This window comes from Pan paniscus, chromosome 14 (assembly GCF_029289425.2).
Source record: "Pan paniscus chromosome 14, NHGRI_mPanPan1-v2.0_pri, whole genome shotgun sequence".
Lineage (NCBI taxonomy): Eukaryota > Metazoa > Chordata > Mammalia > Primates > Hominidae > Pan > Pan paniscus.
The window spans coordinates 65,523,907-65,546,537 of record NC_073263.2 but is presented as its reverse complement, the minus strand read 5'-3'; the positions used below and the strand labels follow the sequence as shown (position 1 = coordinate 65,546,537).

The following is a 22,631-nucleotide window of genomic DNA, read 5'->3' as shown; positions in this document are numbered from 1 at the left end:
CATTTATATTGCTGTTGAAAGAATGACTACAACGTACAACAGTTTATGTAAAAAAATATAGACTCCTGGCTTCCCTTCAAAATTTGATGCTCTGGTAACTCCCTAGTGTTAAAGACCAGCTGGCTTCATTAAATGAGGCATGTGGTCTTTGCTTTCAAACCGTCCCTATTACTTTTACATCTGGGAAGCTTGTTTTCATTATCTGAACAACCAGGGTAGTCATTTGGCTTTGTGAACTTCAATTTACACTTTTCCCCAAACATCTCATTCATTCTCACTGCTTAAGATCCCATATGTGTGTTAGAATTCCATAATCTAATATATTAGTCACAGATCATATATTTGAGCCACAGATCTATTGTTAAAATTGTCTTGTAGATATTGTTTTAACTGGCCTAATATTAAAGAAAATAATAAAAGCAGATATCATCACTCATGACAAAAACTTTGCTATTCGCTCCATCTTCACTCTTCATTGAATGCAAACGTGCACAAAGTTAGAGAACTGAAATCCATCTTTAACTTCTCTCTCATCCCTATGACTAATTATGGCAATGTCTCGATACTATATACTAAGTATCTCTCACATTTATTTATTCATTTTTTAAATCCCAAAAACCTGGTTCAGGCTACAATAAATTCTTGTGTAAACTACTGCATTTTAACTTCCCATATAGCACATTTGCCTCAAATTTTGATTTCCAACAATACTTTCCCACATTGCATTTACAGCATGAAACCCCATTAAATAATTTATCTTTTTTATATAATATCTACCCTTCTTAATAACACTTAAAATTCTTATTCTCATCAGCCACATCCCATGATACTCACTTTTTGTTTTTGTTGGTGTTTTATTCAATGTGAAATACATAGAAATAGTTGGATATTTGTGTATGGAACCTAAACAAGTAGATGTAATCTTTATTTCTAAATCACTTAGGACTGAATAAGTGAAACCTAGATTGGTTGTGGTATCTATTGCAGTGTTTCAAGTAAAGGAGAGGATGTTATTATTTGTGCTCAGACTCTTGTAAATAGGGGCTTATGAAGGTAGTCTTAGCTGTCTAAAAAAAATCTAAATTCAACAAGAGCCCTTAAAAAGTATTCATTAGTCTAAAGAAGTTTAGAAGAAAGAATATGAGTGTAAAACAGTGGGATATTAAGTAAACTAACATTTTGATCCTTGTAATGTAGACACATAAATTAAAAAAATACACAAAAGTGTAATAAATAACATAATTTGGGAAATACAGGGTACTCAAGGAATATATATTAGTTTATTTGGCCATACCAAACGTGGATATCCACCTGCGTAACAATTTTATGTAGTTTTTCTTACAGCGTGATACTACTCACACTAGGATATGTAAGATAGTTTTAGAAGATACATAGCTATTGCCATCCCAGCAGCCCACTTCTATGTGCAATACCACTGAGCTTCCTATAGATTCAGAGAAACACAAAACAGAAGTAGATGGAATCAGAGACAGAATGAGGAATGATATTATGCAGGATGGTTTAAGTCATTGTAACCCTTTGAATTTCACCCGAATGAAATGGGGGAACCATTGCAGTTTATTCCAGAGGGTTGACATGCTGTCAATTATACTTTTGAAAGATCATTATGGTAGCTATGTTGATAATAAACTGTAGCAATTGTGGGGGAAGGATAAACAGGTCTGAAGAAACAAGTAAGAAAACCATTGCTATAATTGTGAGAGTGATGATTGCTTAGTCAAGACGGTTAGCAGTGAATAGACTAAGAAAAAATATGGATTCTGGATACATTTATATATACACATTTTTGTTGTTTCCTTAAGATAATATATTTTATTTTCAAATATTTATTTTGAAATAATTTCAGACTTTCAAAGTTCTAAAAATAGTACAAAAATTGCCCTGAAACTTCAGCAAAATTCCCCAAATGTTAACACTTTACTGGGCTTTCTTCATCTCTTATTTTCTTTCATTCTCTCTCTCTTCCTCTTTTTTCTGTATCTATATCTGTTTTGATCTACATGTGCATACAAATGTTATCATTATTCTTTTTGTATGATTTGGGAATAACTTGTAGATATAATGACACTGTGCCTTACATACTTCCATGTGTTTTTCCAAAACACAAAGTCATTTTCTTACATAATCAGGGCTTAATAATCAAAATCATGAAATTGTATTTGATACCGTATTAATTTCATCTCTGGATATATTGAAGAGGTAGAGTCAACAGGATTTCTTGCCAAACTAAAACTGATTATGAGTAAAAGAGAGGAGTCAAAAATGACACCAGCATTTTTTTATCTAAACAGATGGAAAAATAGCATTGATATTAGTGAGAATAAGAAAACTGTGGGTGGAGGAGGTTTTGGGTGAGGATAGCTGAAAATCAGGAGTTCAGCATTAAACACAATAAGTTTAAGAAGTCTCTTAGCATCTAAATCGAGATAAGTTCTGGAGAGCTGTCTAGAAAGATGTCCTTGGAAAGAGGTAGTCCTTTCTGCATAAGAAAACAGATAATTGTGAACAAAGATGTAAAGTAATTCAATATCTAAAAGAAAGTTAATTGATTAGTGTCATGAGAGATGATCATTATTTCCCCAAGGAAATAGTCATTGAGAATAGTTTTTTAGAGGTAGATTTTGAAATTAAAGAATGCTAACCATTAGGAATACTTTACAAAAGAACAGGGAAATAATCACAAATGTGGACAATATTATTTTTTCAGATGTGTGAGTGGAGAGTTGACAGTCAGAGCTGAGGATCCTGGTTAAAGCAATGCCTCAAAGTGTACACGTCGGGAGAAAAGAAAGAAAAGGGCAGAGGGAATAGAAACATAAGAGCAAGGGGAAAGAAAAGCTAAGGGACTAGAAGAGCATAATAATATATGAGCACAAAAATAGTGAAACAGAGAGATATGTAAGCCTATCCAAGGACAAGAGAAGTATGGAGTTTTATATTTCAGCCCTCGAAGAGTTCATATTGATAACGAGGTCTAAAGTGGAGAATTTGTTGTTGAAATGGAGATGAAGTTTGCTGAAAAGGAGGATGCACAATTTAGGAAGCAGATCTAAGAATACCTGGCCAGGTCAATAGTCAAAGATGAGCAAGTGGCAGTTTCAATTCTGCATGATTAATTCATTTAACTTTTCCTCTGACAGAAAAGGGCCTAAAATTATATGACATCTACTTTCTTATTCCTTTTGTTCTCTTTACCAGCCCTTCTAGGATATTTTTTCTTAAATCTGAAGAGAATTTTCCTTCCTGCAAGATTGAAAAATCTTCAGTTTCTATTTATTTGCTTCATTTCCAAGTAAAGTTTATTTGTATTCTTTATATTCACTGTGAGTCGATAAATAGAAACAAGTTTCAGGGTGCTCTCATTTCACCTAGCAAGTATCTCTTTCAGTAAGATTATAAAAGTGCCTGTCTCTTATCTTTATAAATTTGCATGCATTACATTTACATGATAAGCTGTGGTTCTCTGATAAGTCAACAACTCTAAAATTTCAGAATCTTATCAAGGCTCTTTCAGTAACTGAATCTCATAACTGCTAAGGAAAAAAAAATCAAAGATTCTACCATTATACTACCAGCCTTATATATCACTGAAAGGATTTCTAATTTGGATATGTTATTTTGAAATAGACCTTTTTATCATGTTTTCTTCCCACCGGTAATCTTAGACTGGTATCTTCATCTGCCATGAGTAAAAGTGCTATTACTTGCTAGCACATCATTAACGTTGGCAGGAATATAATAAATTACACCATTTCTCTGCAATTTTACTTGAGCACTGTTTCTTGCTGAAATGTATAAAACTGGAAAGAAACCTTGGACTTCTACCTGACACAAGAGCACAGAGATATTTTATAACTGTCAAGGTTACTAACACTTTTACAGTCAGGGCAGTCATGTTGTTTTTGGTCTTCTTAAAGAACAGGGCAACAAAAAGTACCCAATTAAATGTGGGGCAAAATCAGAATATATGTGGAAATATGGCACAAACCATTTTTGAGTATATTTGGCAAAAACAGTGAAGTTCTGACATTTATCAACATTAGGGTGGAGTCTAATATTGCTAAATTACTCAATTCAAATGTTCAAAGCAGAGAAAATCAAGGTTATGTGGGCCATAAGATTTTTTTTTAATTTTTGTAGATTCATGTGCAGGTTTGTTACACGGGTATATTGCATAATGACTAGGTTTGAGCTTCTAGTGTACCCATCACCTAAATAGCAAACATTATACCTCTGGGTTATTTTTCAGCCCTTATTTGGCTCCCATCTTCTCCCCTTAAAAGGCTTTCTTTCAAAAAATGTCCCTACAATTTTTCTTTTTTCTTTTTTTTTTTTTTTTTTGGTGTTATAATCTTGTATTTTTATTATCTCAGTTATTTCACTTACAAACAAAAATGAAATTTTATTATTTAAAATAAATATTGACATGAATAAATTGACACCACAGTTGTTAATGGTATATATATATATATAACTAAAACAGTAGTACAAAATTGTTAGAAGCATCAACCCTAAACTTTCATTGCAAATCTTTCCTAGTCCAACTTTTAAATATACATAAAAATAACAATATTTAGTCCACATAAAGGCAAGTAGTGTAACTCATTACTAAACATCAGAAATAATTCCATTTCTTAATAGAGAAAAAAGATAATTCAATTTTTCTTACAGAGTATTTTTTTGGCGAAAGCTTTTACAGGTAGTGGGAGACTACATGAACAGTATTTTATACTTTCTTTTTTGTACATCATAAGAAGGAGAACTAGGAAAAAGATATTAGGCAGAACACCTGAGACACATTAATTAACTGTAGAAATATTAAATTATTCATTAGCACTCATTTCCACTCCCTTTAAGTGTCAGGTAACAGAAATTTTGTGAATGCATAATGTAAACTTTTACAAAATAGTACTTTATATTTCACTGTATTTCAAATTGCTTTCAGAATTGCCTCATTTTATGGTCAGAATAACTCTGAGCTAATATTCACACGCTTTTTTTCTCTCTCTGATCTCCTACATATGATCCAATAGTTAATCATCAGTTATAATCACCTGGTGCAATAATAATAAAGACTGTTCTTGTTTTTCCTCAGCCTCATCCCAACAGCCTCAGTTAAATCTGGAAGCATGAATTATGGTTGAGGTAGTTATTCTGCTTCCTGGAAAATCCAATGTAGCATGCATGTTTGAAACATAGATATCCTCCAGTATGAAAAATATCGAATTCAGATTTAAAGGTATCCAACCTTCCTAGAATAAGGTCTATCTAAGCTAAGTGCTCTCACAGTACTTTTTGCATGGTATTTATTATGTTATTTTGTAACTGTTAATTTATTTTCCTGCCATAACAATTTGTGTGTGATTTCTTAAAAGCTGAAAATATGTCTTTTAAATCTGGATTGTGCCTAGCAAAATTCATGGCACTTTTTTGATAATCAGTAACTTTTTGTCTATGCATGATTGGTACTCTCTCCTCTTTACTCCATATAAACCAAATAATTTTTTATTATCCCAGGAATCTTCATTGGCTTGCCAATTGATTCAAGGATATTGAGGCTTCCTCTTAAAGGCAATTAACCCAGAAAGAAAAAGACTGAAATAAGTTTAGGATTGGGTAGTGCCTTAGAAAACCCTTGCAAAGTTCTATTAATTCTTCCATCTTTTCTTCACTTGGAGCATCACAAATGCCCTGTTTTGGGAATGATGCCTTTATAAATAAACAAAGATTATATCCTACTTATGAGCCATAAGTATATGACATAATGCTCTGGAATTTTGCTTCCTGACTTTCATATATCAAATTTGCCACAGTCTTCTATTGTTAAAACTATTCTTTGTTTATACTAATGTCATATTCATGTTAACTCTGAATATTTGATATTTCATATTTGGATAAAATCCTGTATGTCTTGTATATAGTCCAATATTTCCTGGTTTTGGATATTAAAAACCACACAGTCCCAGTATTAGTGTCTTTCTTCTAACTTTTATAATAATTATTATTTTTAATTTTAGAGGCAGGGATTTGCTCTGTCATCCAGACTGGAGTGCAGTGGCACAATCATAGTTCACTGCAACTTCAAACTCCTGGGCTCAAGCAATTCTTCTGCTTCAGCCTTCTGAGTAGCTGGTGCTGCAGGCGTACGCCACCATGCATGGATAATTTTTTTTTAATTTGCTATAAAGATGGGGATCTCATTATGTTGCCCAGGCCGGTATTGAGCTCCTGGCCTGAAGCAATTCTTCTGCCTTAGCCTCCCAAATTGCTGGGATTACAGAAATTAGTCCATGCCTGGCCCAATTTTTATAATTATGTGCTATAGCTATATGTCACTCCTACATTTCTCAGTATTTTAATATGCATTCCTGATGACTCGTGATTTGTATGTAGTTCAGAGGCTGTAAAAGGCCTGTGAATAATTTAAAAATAAGTGGGGTACTTTTCATTGGCAAATCCCTGATTTGTTTTAAATTTGTGTTATTTGTAGAAAATATCTTACATCATAAAGGGATATTGTGTAAAATATATTTCAGAAATGGCATTTTGGCTCCTACTGCTGTAGATTTAGAGAATTTATTTATGTTATGAAAGAATAAACAAAAATGCAAAAATATTATTTTATTAAAAAACAGCTAGGGACCATAGAGATGATAAACCAATCTGTGGCTGAAAGCTGTTTAGGGTGGGGAAAACAGCAGAAGCGAAGCACAGAAGATTGTTTAGGGTGATGAAACTATTTTGTATGCTACAGTAATTTTGAATAGCTGATATTATGCATATACCAAAACTTATAGACCTTTACTACACAAAGAGTAGATATTTTATGCAATATTAAAATATCATTTAAAATCGGGGGTAGATTGCAGAGTTAAATGCAGAATGTGACAAAACAATCTAACTGTATTAAATACACTTGAAATAATCTCACTGAACAGGATAGAAAGAAGAGATGCTGAACTAAGCAACTTTAGAAATGGACTGAGTCTGTGACTAAAGTCATAAGAAACTCTACTTAACCAGTGTACTCTAATTGATAAAGTTATTTCCAATGGGAGTGCAGTAAACAACTGTGAGACCGCTATAGATACTTGCTGGTTTTGAACAATTAAGTAAAAGAATGGCAGATAGCAGGAGCTAGGTTTCTCACTAGTAGACAGTTGGAGGTTACACATAAGCAAGGAGAAGAGTCCAGAATGATCCATATTGTAATGAATTAGAGCTGAACACATGAGTTTAAACTCATATTTTGCTTAACATAGATATAGATGTATCTCTCTATCTATATATACACACACAATTATATTTATATATACCTTTACATTTATATATTTCCTTGTTGTGTCAGCTGAGAAGGCCTAGAAACAAAGCCACCTCAGTAGCAAAGAGGATGAAGATCTTAGTCCCTAATACCATTCTTCAATTAAAAAAAAATTCCTTGGATACATGGTTGATTACAGGACAAGAACAGAAAATATACAATATAATGTAGAAAATAAACATAAAGATCTTGTAGCAGACACTAAAATAAATAGTGACAGCAGGAACAACTACAAAACAATGATGAGTGCATGTCGAAGGGATGTGAGAGCTAAGTAAAAGTGCTACCCATGGTCAATGGTGGAAAAATTTGAGCAACAAAATAAATATAGAAGTATTAGATTGTACCAAAAGTATAAAATAAACATCCATAAGTCCATACTCATATAAATAAATGATAGAATAAAAAATAAATGAAGCAGAATATAGAAATCATCCATGAAGAATTCCAAGTAATTTATGAGGGCATTCTATTTTCAAAAAAGTGGAGCATAACTTCCTACTCTTAACTGTGGGCTACACATAATGACTTTCTTCCAAAGAGTATTGTTTGGAAAAGGGGAAAAACATAGCTTATTGTAGTGAAATATGACACTCACTATTTCAAATAGGAGATCAGGGTTAACGTCAACAGTGACAAGTAATGTTTACATAACATACATTTGATAGGATGGTGATGAGACTAGTGTTTGACCTCAATGCTGTTCCTCCAAAAAACCCATAACGCAAGTCTAATTTTAGGAAAAATATCAGAAAATTCCCCATTGGTGAACATTTTACAAAATACTTGACTCTTCACAATCTATCTTTTTTGACAAACAGCATTGGTGATGCTGCTTCTTAGCTTTTGATAGACTTTTATTGCTTTTTTTATTGGATTTTATAATATTGTGCTATCTTCCTTTGTGGAAAAGTTGTAAGCAGTTTTTCAATGGATTTTTCTAAATAATAGCATTCTTCAGAGTTCAAAGCTCATTTCCCTTTCTTCCCCATTATAGCGCTATGATTAATTATCTACTTTGTTCCAATGACTTTAATGAATATTTCTAAGGTATGAATTTTGAAATATTTATCTCGCGTCCAGATATGATTGCTCATACTCAGAACCACCTTCCCATTAACATCTTACATCAGGCCTAAAACTCAACATTTTATCTCATTCATATCCCCTGTCTTCACATTCAAATACTTAGGCCTCCTGTGTTTGCCATTTCAATATTATTCTATTAATTCATTCAACAAATAGTTATTGAATATTTATATACCAGGAAATTTTCTGTGCAGTAAGGAGACAAAAATTAACAAAAAGACTAATATCTTGTCACCTTGGAGTTTATTTCCATATGAGGTCTGGTGGGAATACAGATAAGATAAATAACTAGATTATGAGTTTGACAGTCGTAATAAATTAAGCAGGAGTTAAGAATATAAGTTGAAATACAGATTGTTTTCCATTTAAAATAAGCTTAAAATAAATGATAATTTATTCAAGAACTTCAAAGTGGCAAGAGATTAAAACATGAGATCCTCATGGGCTGTTAACTCTTTCCACATTCAGGTTTGCAGATGTGTCAGAATGTCTGGATTAGTTCCTGTAGATATCCAGTATAGGGACAACAATGACAACAAAAATGCCAGAGTGTGCAGTAAAAGCAATATCATGCATTTGAGTGAAAGTAGTACATTTGTAATATTTGATACACCTTCTTGACCAATTTTATATTTTTAACGTTTTTACCACATAGTGGTCAGTAAGTATTATCATTGACTAGGTCAATATGTTAATCATTAAGTGACATTTGACAAAGTGAAGAAGAATTAATTGGAGCATTCAATGATACATGAAATCTAATGAATGAATGAAAGAATAATTTCAAAGTTAAAATGTAAGTACAAATAATTAAATGAAGCAGAAGGGCTTAGTACACAAAATGAGAGCCCTCAATTTTAATATGCTTTTCAGATGTAGATTTTAAGCATCCTACAACCACAAAGATGACTGCAAGATCATTTGGTAAATACTCTTATTTCTTTTTATTAATTCCAAAAAGATATTTTTTTCACTAGTCCTCATAAGTTGCTCAATGTTTATTTCAGTTTATCCTATCTGTGACAACATCCAAGCAATCAAAATAGTGATTCACAAAGTGTTTCCTATAATGTCTTTTAGGTAATGGTACATAAAATGCTACCAACTATTAGCTCAGAATATGTACTTCTAAATTTTCACAGTATAAAAATTATACATTTCTATTTTTAAATAGTATTTTTATCCCATACTTAAGGGAAATGAGGAGGATTTCTTAATCTTTGAAGCTGGCATCTCAAAGTGATGAATGGTAAAATTTCAGTGTTTTGAATCACAAAAGCCTTTTTAACAGGAGGATGTCATCAGTATCTTATGGTCCTTTGAAAATTATTATTCAATATTAATATAATAAGTGACTTATTTGATGTTAAAACTTCATATTTTGTACATCCTTCACCAAAACAATAAAATTAAAAATAATCCTGGAATATGTCTGCTTTAGCAGCCATTTTTCCATACTCAAGATGATGTGCCTGTTCCAAGCTCAGCATCTATAGCAAGTGGCAGAAGAGAGAGCAATAAAAATAAATTCTAGTAGGGTCGATTTTGATCAGCATTTTTTTTCTTACATAACTTCACCATTCACTAAATATCAAGAGTTATTCTAAAATTCCTGAGCAGAATGGGTTGCAAATTAATGAACACATTTAAAAGTGTCTAAGCCTTTTGTTTTTCCAGGTTTTATCATTCTTACTCAAGACACTGGTTCTGCAATCCTGAGACCCATTCTCTCACCACTACTATGAATACTTCTATGTGTGAACTACAGTGGTAGATTTAGAATGAATGTGCAAAATATGCAGACAAATTGTTTTATTTTAAGAATTTAGAATCAAGTCAATCACAAAATTTTCTTTCATTATTTCTATTGTTTAATAGCAAAAACATCTTATGGTAGAGACTTTTAAACATAAAATATTTGAATGCTTATCCAAGCCTGTTAATTTTTCAACATATACCACACTTCAGTATTATACCTTAACATCAATGAACTGGTGTTTTCAGAAAAATAAATATTATATAATGTTTATCATGCTCCTTTATCTTTACTAAACTGAAAAAATACATAATGCTTAATATGGAAAATAGGCTCACTATATCTAATTTTATTGACGAGATAGGCATTTTGGAGAGAACATTTGGATTTCTCTTTCTCCCCTTCCTAAAAAATGTAGTTTTATTTGAAAACTTATTTCATCATCTAATTGGTGGTAAACAATTTAGGATATTAAAAGAAAGCTTATTAACATTACTTACTGAATTTGGAATTCATATATATGAAATTAGACATTTTGATACAGTATTGGGTATCATTATGCTGAACTAATATGACTACGTTTATGTAGGAGATTCTATTAGGAGCAGTGCTCACCATCTCAATAAAATAAGAACACTAACACGCATGAGAATAATATAATAAGTGTTTTTGAAAGGTAGAATTGAAGTACTATGTGATAGCTGACCAAGGAAGATAAAATTTCCAATTGAGTCAATTCAGATGTGCCTTTTATAGGAGTGGGAATTTGAGCTGCACCATAAAGACATGGTTTCTTGGTTCAGATTTCATGGTATATAACAGAATAGATAATTTGGAAAGACAGGGATACATAAGCAAGCATCAGGTGATTAAAACTTTTTTGGAATAGCTAGAAGTGCAGGCTCTAGTCTTAACTTCTGGAAGCATTTTCAAATTACCAGAATTCACTACCTAATTAAAAGGAAATATTCATTTTCTAAGATGATATTGTTTGCTTTGCTCTAAAACTATCAGAACCTACTCTATCTTTCTTCTATTAGTGTGTGCCTAAGGTTACATAAAGCATACCGTCTGCAATAGACACTTCAAGCACAGTTGGATCCAGGCTAAATTAAAAACTCTGTTAGCACTGCATCCCAGAAAAGCTGGAGAACACTTTCTTGCTCTAGGTATCTCTTTATGCTGAGACTATTAATGGTCATTATATGAATGAACTACAGCAATACATGCGAATTTGGTACATGTTGACTCAAAATACAGAGACTTGTCTTAACACTTTCTTATTGATACTGGGCTCAGGACAAATCAATTTGTTATTCACTTTGAAGGAGCTATGTTAACATGCCTCAGAAACCTGCAGCTCAGACATTTCAATGAGGTGGGGGGGCTTTAAATTTTTATGTATGATACTTTCATCTTTAGATCACCAGTGCTGTGGGTCAGCATAATGAAGGCCCTTTCACATAAAGCAGAGCTGGAAAATTGATAAAGGCCAGAGCAAAGTTATAACTTTGAATGAAGGTACTTTGTTGTCATTGTCCATGAGAAAAGAGATTGCCTCTATTTTCTCCTGTGTATTTTTATAGACAGAAGTCATTTACAAAATCATTGGTTATTTGCCAGATACTTAGCTTTATTGATTTATCCCACCAACGAGTCTGTATATGAAACATAAGTTGAAATTGGAGTCACTACCTAATTTTGCCTACATTAATTTATGGCAATTCTTCAAGATGCACAGCAAAAATCCAAAAGATGATTAAGTGGGAATGTAGAAGAACTTTCTTACTTGGCTTTTAAAATATTCTAGGCGCTGTAGTAATATAATAAGTACTTCTATTTTTGCTGGTCTTTGGTTTACTTTTTTGATAGTGAAGCACACTTCCAAAAATTTCCACCTGGCCTTTCTAATAATAATTATTCTCGCAGCTAAAAATGTACATTATGTACTGATTTAGCGTGTAAGGCTGCGGAGATCTTCTAGAATGTAAAGCACAATGTACAAAAACAGAAAATATCAGATGAAAGAGCCATACCCACATCTTTATAATAAAATGTCCAGTGGTATAGGAAAGAAAAAAGTGGAAGGAAATAAATCATCCAAAACAATAGAAGAAACTTTTTGTTAGCTGATGATAGTCATCAGTCTTCTGGTTGAAAATATCTATGAACTTGTTCCATAAAACAAGTAGCAGGTGGTCATTAGACTGGCACATCCGTAAAGTAGAAAATAATTAAGCACCGTCTATTTATTTATTTATTTGTAAAGATGGGGTCTCACCCTGCTGTCCAGGTTGGAGTGCAGTGGCATAACTATGGCTCACTGCAGCCTGAAATTCCTGGGCTCAAGTGATGCTCTTGCCTCAACCTCCTGAATAGCTGAGATTACAGGTATAAGCCACTGTGCCTGGCAAGCATTGTCTTTTCATTTCCAAGAGAAAATTATTTTGGATTCTCAAGTTTACATTTAACTAAAATATAAATCTATTATGAGAGATAAAACATGATGTGTGAGAAAGAGATAAAGAATTATTTTGGTTTTTCAGATAGGCAATGATTCATACATTCTTCTCATTTAAAAAACAAAACTGGAACTTTCCTGCAACCACTATGGCTAAACACATCACATACCTCAGTAAGAGAAAAAAATATGCTTTGAATTCAGGGATAACCTTAAAACCTATGTCTACCATGTTGCATTTGTTTTCTATTTTATTCTTATGGTTTTGTTTTTGTTCTTCCTCTTTTCCCATTGTCTTTGAGATTAATTGAATATTTTTGGAATTCTCTATAATATCTTCTAATGAGTTTTTAAATTGGAAATTTTGGTGGATCTGGATATTATAATATGTATCCTGAACTTCTCATAGTAATCCTTTACTAAATAGTATATCACTTTTCAAATTTGTAGGGAGCTTACCATAGTGTAATTCCTTTCACTCCTACGCATGCTTTGTATAATTGCTGTCATATGTTTTACTTCTAAAAGTTATAAATCCTACATTGCACTGCTATTATTTTTGCTCTATCAATCAACTGCCCTTGAAATAATTATAAATATGAAAATATTTATATGTTCATTCATTACAGTGTTTTTCATTCCTTTTAAAGTTTTAAGATTTTTCTTTTTTTTTTGTTTTCATAGTATTTCGAACATTCCTGCAAAACTTTGCAAATAAAAATACATTTTTCTGTCTAGATTTTTCCTTCATTGATAGAGGTAATATTAAAATTTCCTGGCATATCTACCCAATAAAACAAAACAAATTGTGTTTCTTCTAAAATGCAATTTTTATGTCTCACACCTAGATCCACTTTTCTTGGCTCCTGTAGTATATCTAGCCAAGCAATGAAGATCATTTATTCTTGTTGATTGTTTCTGAAGCTGTTTTGTTTCCCAGCCAAGTCTGTTTTTATTTTGTAAATGTGCATCATTTTGATTTTTGGTTTTTTATGAGCAATGTTGACAGGCTGGTTTTTATTATATTATCTGACCATGTGGGCTTTTTTCAAGTGGCAGCAACACTGGTTGTATCTTTGTGTTTATCCTCTCAGTTTGTTCATCTTAAGAATTCTAATATCTCCTGATATTTTAGATAACCTTCCCTACGACCCCATATCATAAGAACATAATTTAGTAAGATATGTGGCTGTGATCTCTACCTAATGCAAAGATGACAAAGTGCTCATATTACATATCCAACCACTGTGTATAACCTATTTTCTAAAACTCTTAATGTTTGTGTTGTTTGCACACTCCTGTGAACTCAAATCACCTAAAAAGGGCTAAATTTTAAAAAGAAAATTATTTCTGAAATGAAAATTAGCTATTGGTTCAAGAAACATCTCAAGAAACTTATTCATGTCTCCCTAACCTTCCCACCGTGAAACTGCTGCAACTGACTGGTGAATTTTGTTGAGATGCAGACAATTGTTCCTATATGTACATTTAATCAGTGGCTGAAGTTGATAAACTAAGGCAGATGGCTCTCTGTGGTTTGTGTGTGTGTGACTAATTTTTTGAAGCCTTTCTCTTCTTTAAGAAAGAAGATAAAAAGGAAGATTTACAACAGTTAACTTTCAATTATACCACTTTTGTGTCTATGCCTGGCTCCTTTTAAAAACTTTTGAAGATTGATTGGCCATATAAATCTTTTATTTGTGTGCACTATAGAGTAATCTAAATGGAACAGATCCACCATCAAAGGGGTGAAATGTATGCAAAGTTTAAAATATTGAAACTATTTTTGCATGAATTAGAGAGCAGAGAGCACTGACTAAAACATGGCTTTTTTTTGTTTGAATGAAAATTATATGAATGAGTCTTAATTAATGTCAGAATCAAATGCACATGAAATGAGCAGTACTTCTGGCTTGTGAAGTGCTCTTTGCCTGCTTTAGATTTCAGAAGAGTTCCAACTGCAGGATTATTCCTTTCATTGAAAAGAAAAATAAGACTCTCATAGAAATACACAAAGTCTAAGTAAAATGTTTACAATGGCATTCTGTCTCCAAAAATATTAAACTTTATCTTGACCTACAATCTCTCTAGACTAGTGCTTTAATAAACAACACATATGGAATAGTGAGATATATCCTCTCACTCTAATTCTATTATGCTGAATTTTTCTGTAATTTAAACTATGTAATAGAGTTAAATTTTTACTTGGGGCTCAGTTCCCAATAATATGAACCATAAACCACAGAGAATCACTATCTCCAAAATTTGACTATCTTGCCTGAGTACTTAATAAGACCTGTCTTTTGTCTTATGTTGTGAAACATTTTGTTATTATTATTTGAGGTACTACTACTCATCAGGATATTTTCCTAAACAATAGCACAACTTGAAAAGTAATCATACATATGCCCTCACCCATGTCACCACACAACCATGCTGCCTCCTGCAGCCTTAACTTGGTTTTAGTTGGTGCTGTCTGAAGTCAGCAACCTCTATAAAATTTTCCACTCATTAGACAGAAAGGGACACAAGACAGACAGACTTTTAGCCAAAGAGTAAGCAGAGGAACTCCCAGTCATCCAATTTGAGAGCTTGTTTCAATTCCTGGTTTCAGTCTGGTTGGTGGACAAACTAGACTGTAAGACGTGCAACACACAACTCTAGATTTCTGGGAGAGCAGGGGTGCAGGAACCAATTCAAGGAGATCTAATGCGTGTCATTCAGTCAATTGTATGCCATTCCACAAGCGCGGAATTGGAAGCAAGAATAGAAGTGTCAGTAAATAGAGAGATTTCCAGAAAAAAAAATAATTTTGCATAAAGTCATAAATAACAGACATTGTGAAAAATACCACTCTTCTTTTTGTCTTATAGATATGGATGTAAGCATTTTCTTTAAGAGAGAAAAGAAAAGCAAAAATAATTTCCAGAATGTTGGCCTAGTGCAACTGAATGCAAATTTTGCCATCTTTTAGAGACACTTACTAAATTAGATCCTCAGTATTCATGGAGGGAGGATTTGTTCCTGATCCCTACTCCCCCTTCCTCCTCATATACAAAAATCTGGGCATACTTATGTCCCACAACTGGCTGTGTTGAACTCACATATGGGAAAAGTAGGCCCTCTTATCTGTAAGTTTTACATCCTGTTGTACTGTATTTTTGATCTGCCTTTTGTTGCTGATGCAGAATACAGACATGGAGACCTACCTGTATTTATTGAAAAAAAATCTGCATATAAGTAGAACTGCACAACTCATATTGTTCAAGGGTCAACTGTACTATGCCTTACAAATCACCTGTGGTTATACTTCGACCATCTGTATACCTCTAGTAACAGCACATAAGTGATTTCAACAATGAGCTCTGGAATCAAAAGACACCCACCCCGAGATTGAGGAGGGAATAAGGATGTGGCTAAGGGGGAGTCTTGCACCAGGTACTGTCCTGGCTGTCTTCATGAAGGATATTGCTGGAACCCCTTTTGCTAAACCCCCCTCTTATCTGAGGTTTTGCTTTCCATGGTTTCAGTTACCTTCAGTCAACCTTGTTCCCAAAATATTAAATAAAAATTACCAAAAAATTTGTAGCTTTAAATTGCACACCAATCTGAGTATTGTAATGAAATACTTTGCTGCCATTCTGCTCCATCCTTTGCAGGATGTGACTTATTCCTTTGTCCAGCATATTCATGCTATCTAGGCTGCCTGTCCATTGGTCACTTAATAGACATGTTGGTTACCAGCTGTCACAATATCACAGCACTTGTATTCAAGTAACCCTTATTTTACTTAATAATGGCCCCAAAATGCAAGAGTAGTGATGCTGGCAATTCTGATATGCCAAAGATAAGCCATAAAATGCTTCCTTCAATTGAAAAGGTGAAAGTTCATTACCTAATAAGCAAAGAAAAAAAATGTATGGTGCGGTTGCTAAGATCTATGGTATGCATGAATCTTCTATCTCAAAAATTGTGAAGAAGGAAAAATAAATTCTTGCTAGCTTTGCTGTCACAACTCAAACTACAAAAGTTAAGTTATGGCCACAGTATATGACAAGTGCTTAGTTAAGTGGAAAGGTATTAAATTTGCGTGTGTAATAATAAGATATTTTGAGAAAGAGACAGAGAGACTATAGTTACATAACTTTTAAATATAATATTGTTCTAATTATCCTATTTTATTATCATTGTTAATGTTTTTTGTTTGTTTGTTTTTTTGAAGCAGAGTCTTGCTTTGTCACCCAGGCTGGAGTACAGTGGCGTGATCACAGCTTACTGAAACGTCTGCCTCCCAGGTTCAAGCGATTTTTCTGCCTCAGCCTCTGGAGTAGCTGGAATTACAGGTGTGTGCCACCACACCTGGCTAATTTTTGTATATTTATTAGAGACGGGGTTTCACCATGTTGACCAGGCTGGTCTCAAACTCCTTGCCTCAAGCCATCTAACCAGCCTTGGCCTCCTAAAGTGCTGGAATTACAGGAGTTTGCCACCCCACAAACCACAGGCTATTTTATTAATGTTTTGCTAAACCTAATTTATTAATTAGCTTTATTACAGATATGTATGTATAGGAAAAAAATAACATATTGTATATAGTTTGGTACCATGTGTGGTTTCAGGCATCCAGTGGGGGATCATGAAATATATTCCTTATGGATAAGGGGGGTTGCTACTGTATACTAGGGGAATTGTTGGGCTTTAAAGATCAGCAGCCCCTTTTGGAACATAAAGCAAAAGCCATCACAAAATTAATTTCTGCAGGGGATAATATAGTTATTGAAACATCCAGGTTATTTGATTTTTAGAATGTTCCACAGTCTGGAGTTTGCAGATTACAAACTCAATGTAGAATTCTTTTTTTTTTTTTTTTTTTTTTTTTTTTTTGACATGAAGTCTCACTCTGTCATCCAGGCTGGAGTGCACAGGCGTGATCTTGCCTCACTGCAACCTCTACCTCCTGGGTTCAAGCGATTCTCCTGTCACAGCCTCCTGAGCAGCTGGGGGATTACAGGTTAATTTTGTGTTTTTAATAGAAACTGGTCTCAAACTCCTGACCTCGAGTGATCCGCCTACCTCAGCCTCCCAAAGTGCTGGGATTACAGATGTGAGCCACCACACCTGGCCTCACTGTAGAATTTTTCATGCTTCTTTGTTTTCTATCTTTAATGAAAATTGGAAACTGGCTTTAGAGTTGTGATTGATATAATTGTATTTATTTAACAAGACCATTGGTCATGTTTTAGTCTTTTATCTGGTGATATGTAACGTATGGTTTCCTTTCTTTTTTGTAGTGTTAGCAGTCCCTGATGCTCAAACGTAAGTCCTTTATTCATCAATTTATTGGTTTCTTTTTGTTTTAGCTTGAATATTATTATAAGATAATTATTTTCTTCTATTATTTCATTACCCAGTGGTAAAGTTGAAATAGGAAAGGAAAAAATATTTGATTTTTTTTATTTTTTAAATTTTCCAGATAGTTGATTTGTTCCATATTATCTCAGAAAGTGACCAAATGGTTTTGTTATTCTCTTAATATTATTACAAAATTATAAATTTTAACATTATTTGTTGAGTGAGTTTCAATCCATTGTAGTTCTTCCTGAAGCTCAAATTACTTCTTTTGCTAGCAGACCTCACTTAAATTTGACTTTTAAATCCTTTTGACATGACATCAGAGTGTGATAAGTTTGATACCATGCTTATTTTCTATCAGATCTGGACTGGATACTGAAAGATGCTCATTGCTACTGGGTTGGTCACCACAAATTGAAACTCTTTTTTTTCTCAAAGCTCCAAAATGTATATTCTTTTAATTTTATACTTAAATATATTTGCTTACTGAATAAGATTCCCTAACAGAAAAATAAATTCCATGTTTAGAATCTGGATACTTTTACTCTTTCTGGAGTTCCTGATTATACTCAGTTGATTATTTTAAGACATTAATAAAGAGAAAATACAAAGACCTGAATTACAATGTCTTATTCCCATACTAAACAATAATTTCTCAATTTAATGTAAAGTAATTCTCCCTTTAGTGATATTTGTGTTTTATTTAATGCAAATAAACTTTCATAGGTGTAAAGAGGATCAGTTAATCAGTGTAATAGTTAAGGATTGAATGACAGTCTTGATATTCTGTTGTGTGCGTAATTGGGTGAAAAAGTTTTTAAAAAAATTTACCAGGCTTCATATTGATAAAACAGCTGTGTCAAATTTACGTTTAAATCAATTCAATTTTATAAGTTTGTTCATCAAAACTCAAAACTACCTGTATTACAGAAGAACAATTAGAATTTATCCAGGTAGTTGTTATGGAATACTAATCTGCACATATTGAAAGACAACAAAAGTTAACATTTAAATGTAGTTTAAAAAAGAGAAAAATAATAAAATCATTGAAAATAAAAATAAAGGCTTGTAGAGACACAACAAACTTGAAAAGGTCGGGACAATTATTATATATGAGTAGGAGAGTATAATCTTGATGAGTATGTGAGAAAATGTAATTTGGTGAGAGTAGAAAATCAGAGGTAGAGATACAATTTATGGGAGTTTCAAGTTTGTGTTGTAAAGACTGCAGAGTTACTGTCAGCTTGTCTACAACAGAAGCATGGGAAGGAAAGGCAATGGGAATAGAACAGAAATCTAAACACAGAATAAGGAGCAAGCATTTATTCAGAGCAACTCATCAAAAATGTAAATGAATATAACAAAAAATATTGGCAGGAGAATGAAGTAGTGCTTTTTAAAGAATCTAAATTTTGAGTATATCGATGAGAAAATAAAAGAGTAAATGAAAAGGAAGACAAGGAAAATGGTAACAAATTGTAGCCAGCCCAATGATAGCCATTCTCGCAAACACTTGAATGGTAATTGTTGGACAACCGGGGTTGTGTAATAACCACCTTGCTTTCCGTTTCCTCTATTTTCTATTCCCTTTTCTCATAGCTATACATAAATACAGTCATGTTAAAAATGCTCATATGCAGTAATCCAGCAATTTCCACGTAAATACTGAAATTACTGTGATTTGTTTCCAAATAGATCAGCTACAACTTCTTAGGTTGTAGCTTTTAAGTCAACTGGCTTGAAAATCTTGTGTAGTTTCAAGAAGTGTCTATTTTGCTCTAAGGGAGAAAAAAAAGATTATTTCAACTATCTGTGAGCACATTGATTGTCAACTTGCCCACTCAGTTTTTATGAATAAATCCAAATAACGGCTGTATTTTCACTTAGCACCACTTCCTCTCTAGGAGTAATAGTCTATAAGTGGAAGAGCTGGTAGAGATAAGCAAGTCCGTGTCCTATTATACAAGGTAAACTTTTAGTATGTGTACTTGCACTTCACTTCCCAGAGGAAATCTGCCTTTTTAGACAAACATAAAACCCATAATGGTTTTATGGATCATAGTTTCTGGAAATTATTTTCTACCTGACGAAACTGAAACATTTAGCATATGTGTTACATAATTCAAAAGCCAGGTCTGTACCTATTGCATTGTTTTATTCAAAAACTACAACCTAGATACCTTGAATTGCCTTTCCACATGGCAGAGAAAAGCTACACTTACTTTTTGTTATATGCTGTACTGAATTTTTTTTAATAGACTCTACTAAACAGGCAAAATCCCAAAGAGGGAAAACTCTCGGCATACGGTTTTAATTCAAAGAAGACTTGGATATAGGATTTAATGGTTGGTGTCAAGTGCTACATCTCAGAAGGAACAGATAATAACAAAAGCTAATGCTGGTAGATGTTTTGCTGGCAGTCAAGCAGTTTTATTTTTTTAAATAGTTATTGATATAGTATTCACATATCATAAAATTCATATAATAAAATATGCAATTAAATGGTCTTTAGCATATTTGTGCATATGTAAATCCATCATCCCAGTCAATATTAGAACATTTTAATCATATAAACAAAACCCATACCCTTTTGCTATCACCCCCATAACCCCCAATTCTTTCCCCTCCATCCTAAGGAACTACTAATTTAGTTTCCATCACTACAGATTTGTCTATTCTGAATATTTTATATAATGTGTGTTTTCTGTGACCAATGTCTATTACTTAGCATAAGTTTGTAAGCATCAAGGGCATGTAATGTGTCTCTGTACTTTATTCCTTTTCCTGACCAAATGATATTACATCGTTTGGATATACTATATTTTGTTTATTTTCTGTATTTATTACTGAACATTGTGATTGTTTCCACATTTTGGCTGTTATAAATAATGCTACTATAAATATTCATGTACACCCTTTGTGTGGGCATATGTTTTCATTTCTCTTGGGCATATACCTAGGAGTGGAATTACTGAGTCATATGGTAACTCTATGCATAATTGTTTCAGAAAATGCCAAACTGTTCACCAAAGGGCCTGCACCGTTTTATATTCCCACCAACAGCATGGTAAAGTGATTTCTCTGAAATCTTGCCAGAACTCGTTTTCATCTGACTTTGTAAATCTAGCCATTTAAGTGGATGTGAAGTGATAATTCACTGTAGCTTTGATTTACATTACAATGATAAATGAAGATGTTGCATTTTCATGTACTCAGTGGTCATTTGTATATCTTCTTTGGAAAAATGTCAGTTAAGATCCTTTGCCCATTTTTAATTGGGTTATTTGTCTTTTTTTGATGCTACTGTAAATGGAATTTTTCTCTTAGTTTTGTTTTTAGATTGTTCATTGCAAGTGTATACAAATACAATTGATTTTTGTATATTGAATTGCATTCCTGGGATAAACAATTGATCTTGATATATAATTATGTATATGTTTCTGGATTCCATTTGCTGGTATTTAATTTTTTTGGCATCCATAGTCATAAGATATATTTGACTATACATTTCTAATGATGTCTCTGTTGATCAGTGTGATACTAGTCTCTTTTATTTTGTATAGGAGTTTATGAAGAATTGGTATTATTTCTTCTGTAAACATATGGTAGAATTCAGGAGTGAAACCATCTGGGCTTGAGCTTTTCTTTGTGTGTTGTTTTTGTTTAATCATATAGCCTTTTTATTTGTCACACTTATATTCAGATTTTCTACTTTTTCTTAATTTTGATAGTGTCTATCTTTTTAGAAATTTGTTTATCGATACTTTTTAAGCTGAGACATATAATTATTCACACTATTGCTTTATAATTACTTTTATTTCTCCAAAGTCAGGAGTGATGGCCTGTCTTTTATTTCTCTTTCCAGTCATTTATGTTTTCTCTCTTTTTTCCTTGGTTAATTTGGTTTGTCAATTTCTTGTGTGTCTCAAAGGACTAGCTTTTTAAAAAAAATACAAAAATAACTTTCTCTGTTACATTTATATTATTTAATTTATTTTGGTCCAGGCACAGTGGCCCACACCTGTAATCCCAGCACTTTGGGAGGCTGAGGGAGGAGGATCATTTGAAGCCAGGTGTTCAAGACTAGCCTGGGCAATATAGTGAAACCCTGTCTCTAAAGAAAATAAAAAATAAATAAAATATCCAGGTGTGGTTGTGTGCACTTGTAGTCCCAGCCACTTGGCAGGCTGAGGCAGCAATGTCACTTGAGCCCACAAGTTGAAGACTTCAGTGAGCTATGATCATTCCAACCTAGGTGACAAAGAGAGACTCTGTCTCTTAAAAATAAATTTAAAAATAAAAATTAATTTGTAACTACAATACTCCTTATTATTTGTATATATAGCTTCAGCAACAGGTAGGTATGGCCAGGATGAAAACTTCTGAAATTCTGTCTCTCCTGGAAAGATAGTCTTTTTTTTTTTTTTTTTTTAATTATTTTTTTTTATTATACTTTAAGTTTTAGGGTACATGTGCACATTGTGCAGGTTAGTTACATATGTATACATGTGCCATGCTGGTGTGCTGCACCCACTAACTCGTCATCTAGCATTAGGTATATCTCCCAATGCTATCCCTCCCCCCTCCCCCCTCCCCACCACAGTCCCCAGAGTGTGATATTCCCCTTCCTG

General features: G+C 33.1%; 1 long non-coding RNA gene across 1 annotated transcript in view; it reads left to right on the top strand.

The window, feature by feature from the left end:
• The window catches only part of LOC130540715 (uncharacterized), a 91,902-nt gene that overhangs the window by 55,557 nt on the left and 13,714 nt on the right, over positions 1–22,631 (top strand). Inside the window, exons 3-4 of the long non-coding RNA XR_008954708.2 lie at positions 16,874–16,991; positions 17,940–17,964. This is a non-coding gene — a long non-coding RNA (uncharacterized LOC130540715). The remainder of the gene's footprint in view (positions 1–16,873; positions 16,992–17,939; positions 17,965–22,631) is intronic.